Genomic DNA, 3,749 nt, shown 5'->3' with positions numbered 1-3,749 from the left:
CCAGAAACTGAGATCCAGAGAGGTCAGGCCCATGTCTGAGGTCACAGAGCTACTGAGGGGCTGTACAGCGAGCTGTCCTTCTTAGACGATTTTCTTTTAGGAACCCTTCCTCTTTTCCCCTTCTTTCCCCCATCCCCCAAGGAGGGAAGGCTGAGGAAGGCCAAGGCAACCAAGGGTCAGTGCCACAGCCTCTGGGAAGATGGAAGGCCCCTTGGGGAGCTGGCTTCCTGCTCTTGCGGACACAGAGCCAGGTCTCCAGCTCAGGAAAGGCCACTGGTGGCCACTGGTCTAGGAGCCCTAGCTGGACAGCCCATGGGTCCCCTCGAATAGGTGAGCAGAAGGACAAGACGGATGCTGGACCTGAGCACAGATGCTCATCCCCTTTGTCCACCCTGGACTCTGTGTGTTTATTACCTCTCCTAGGTCGGTAGAAGAAGGGGGAGGGTCCTGTTTTGTGATACAGCCATCACATTATCCTTCTGGGCTGGACTTTGGCTGGCAAGTCCTGGATAGGAACCAGTGTGTGTGGGTGGGGGGTGGGGTGGGGCCTGCTTACCCCTCCAGGAAGGCCAGGGTAAGCGATGACAACTCGGTTGCCAGGGCTTCTGTAACCTACACAGAAGAAACCAGTTGGGAAAGCTGATTCACACTCACAGAAAAACAGAGCCAGAAGGTACCCTGGAAATCATCCAGGGTAACCCCTTAGCTTGGCAGATGAGGAAACTGAGGCCCAACTGTCTGCTGGGCGCAAAGCATGGCAGGGCCAAGCCCAGGCTCAGGGTGCCTGCAGGGTCTTTCCATCATCCTGAGGGTCTTTATCCGGATCAGGATGAACTTCAGAAGTTCTTCGAAGGCCTGGGATTGGGTGTTGCCGAATCTTGAGTGAACTGGAATTTGGAGGGCAAGGGCCCTCAGGTCCCCCAAACATTAAGAACCCCAGCTCCATGGCAGAAGCCCCTCCACGAATACCTCTCATCACCCACATCCAATACAGCAGGGCCACTGACCTCCTGTCTTGCTGCAAACGGAGTCGCCCAGCCCCTCCCCCAGCCGGGGTTTGTGGTCCTGGGCTGGTGTGGCTAAGGAGGGAAAAGCTCTACCTGAAGGCTTTTCTTCAAAACTGAGTTTTAAATTCAAGGCTAATCACTTTTTGTCACGAAGAAAGTGATTTTTTTTTCCTCACAAAAAGTGATTAGTGGGTCGGGAAGATCCCCTGGAGAAGGAAAAAGCAACCCCCTCCAGTTTTCTTGCCTGGGAAATCCCACGGACAAAGGAGCCTGAAAGGCTACAGTCCATCAGGTGGCAAAAGAGTCCGCCACGACTCAGCGACTAAACGACAATCACTTTCTGTAAGGCATCTGAGTAAAATGAGGAAAGGGACTCCTGTTTCTTCAGTGGAAGCAACGTGATATGCCAACAGGGATGGTGCCGTGGGTGTTGGCAGTTATCTGTCGCTGTCGTCTCGCTGTGATTCACACTGGCTCAGAACGGACGCAGCCCGGGCTTGCAGCGGGGGCTGGGCGCTGGGGGGAGCGGGGGGCTGTTGCCTGCCCGGCCCTGGGCTGCTACTTGGTGACCCAGCGCCCGCCACACCCCGGCCTCAAGGGCTCGTCTGTGAGGCTGGGCTCAGGGTAGGTGATCTCTGAGGTCTGTTTCCATCTCTAGCTTTTTTTGTTTTTTCCGTTCTTATTGGAGTATAGTTGCTTGGCAGTGTGTTCATTTCTGCCCTACAGCAAAGTGGATCAGCTGTTGTTGTGTACTCATTGAGTCGTGTCTGATTCTACATATACATATATCCCCTCTTTCTGAGACCTCCGTCCCCTCTCGGTCACCACAGAACATTTTAGTGGCTTTCCCTCTGCTGTACAGTAGATTCTCTTTAGTGATCTAGAGACAGCTGTACATAGCGGTGTATATACGTCAGTCCCTCATCCCTAGCCTTTCGGATTCTGTTCCTCTGCAGACGATTCCCACGGGAGACAGGAGACAGGGAACATGACCCACCTGAGGGCACGTGGTGTTCGTCTGTGAGGCTTAGAAGGGAACAGGGAAAGTTCCTCTCATTTGCACTATTTCTCACCCACACTGAACTTTTAGAAAAATAACTGGTGGGCACGCCTCTGTTTTTAAATGATGATGTAATAACCTCACGGGGCCTCAACAAATCTCAGGCTCTGGCAGGTCCCTGAGTCGCTGGCGGGACCGCTCAGCATTCTGTCCAGAGAAAGCGAGTCACTGAGAACTACCGCATTCGGCAAAACTGCCTAGAAACGCACCCTGCCGACAGCTCTGCAGACGCTCTGCGCCCTGCGGAAGGCGGGCCTCCTGCCAACCGCGGAGAACCCCGGAGGGGGCCCGGACCCGACCTCTGAGCTCTCCGTAGGCACCTCTGCAACAAGCTGGTTACTGTATTTCCAAGTCTAGAGCGGAGCAGAAGCAGTCAGTGAACAGGCGAGCGGTGCAGGTCACGGACAGGGCCAAGGCCACTGTGTTATCAGAGGCGGGCAGTTCCGAAGATGGAGGGGGCTCCGGGCTGAGTGCTGGGTCTCCCCAGCCCCTGAAGGCCTTGAGAGTCCTCGCCCCCTTCCTGAGAAGAATCGGAACAGCTGGGCTGGTCCCGGGCACCCAGACACTGAAGCCAGCCTTAAGCAAAAAAAGCAAAAGAGGCTTTTGCGTTGTTGTTTTAAATCTTGTGCTTCTTAAAGGTGGTGCAGCTAAGAATGCCTGAGGGGTCTTAGGGAGGAGAACACGCCTCTCCCCAGCCACCTTCTCTTCCATATTTGGATGGCTGCAGTCACATTTTCCTTGGTTACCAGCGGTTTCCATGGAGAGTGCCAGTGTTTATTCAGCAGGACAAACATTTTCTCCAGATTACAGCAGCCTGGCCTCAGGGAATTGGCTCCTGCCAGGAAGTAGCAACCGGGTTATAATATTTGGGACTGTAAAATACGAGGGCTTTCAGAAACAAAGTACAGGCTGTGAGGTCCCTGTTACGTAAAGTTCAGAAACAGGGGGAGTGAACCAGGCTGTGAGAGCTCAGGCTCGTGGGGACCTGGGGTGGAAGTAGGGAGCAGGGGTGGGGATGGGGACCACCAGGGGCCCCTAGGGGCCAGCAGCATCTGCCTCTGGGGCTGGGGGCTCAATTTGTGGACACACAGCAAGGTGTCACCATCGGCAGGTGTCTCATCTTCCATTTCAGCTGGTCTTCGGTAATTGAGCCTGCCCTGATTTCTGGTCTCTGCTTTCCACAGAGAAGGGCACGTCCCCCTCAGACCAGGGGTGGTGCGCGCAGGAAGCGTTTACCGTCCTGGCAGCGCTGGGGCTCAGGCTATGTTTTCGTTCCCCGTTTCTTTCTACTGTTTATTGTGGAAGCTGTGAGTGTGTGTGCAAGCAGAGAGGACGGGGAACGAAGGCCCCATCCAGCGTCGGCAGGTTTCTGCTCTCTTCCACCTCCCTGCCAGCTTCCTCCCAGTCCCGAGTGCCGCAAAGCCAGCCCAGACGATGATCTCACCGTGGACGGCACTTTCTAAGTGTTCCTCTGTCCTGGCCAAGCAGCCCGGGCTACTGAAGACGTGGCCAGGGGCCCGGGTCAAGGGCGTAAGCGCAGCAACTTTCCTTCCGTCTGGCTGTTCCCCAGAGCAGCTCCCACGTGTGGACGTCTCAGAAGTGGCCGTGGCAGGTCTCTGGCAGCAGGCGCCCGCCTGCCTTCCCCTTAGCCCCTCTGCAGCCAGGCGGTCCCTTTCTGCCCC

The 3,749-nt window shown here is 55.6% G+C and overlaps 1 protein-coding gene across 1 annotated transcript in view; it reads left to right on the top strand.

Annotated features, from left to right (window-relative positions):
* PER2 (period circadian clock 2) overlaps positions 1–3,749 on the top strand; it is a 42,994-nt gene that overhangs the window by 372 nt on the left and 38,873 nt on the right. The gene's annotated exons all lie outside the window — the stretch shown is intronic.

The sequence above is a fragment of the Bison bison genome, unplaced genomic scaffold (genome assembly GCF_000754665.1).
Source record: "Bison bison bison isolate TAMUID 2011002044 unplaced genomic scaffold, Bison_UMD1.0 scf7180017864475, whole genome shotgun sequence".
In the NCBI taxonomy this organism is placed as follows: Eukaryota; Metazoa; Chordata; class Mammalia; order Artiodactyla; family Bovidae; genus Bison; species Bison bison.
The sequence above is the reverse complement of the archived record's forward strand: the minus strand, read 5'-3'. Positions and strand labels throughout refer to the sequence as shown.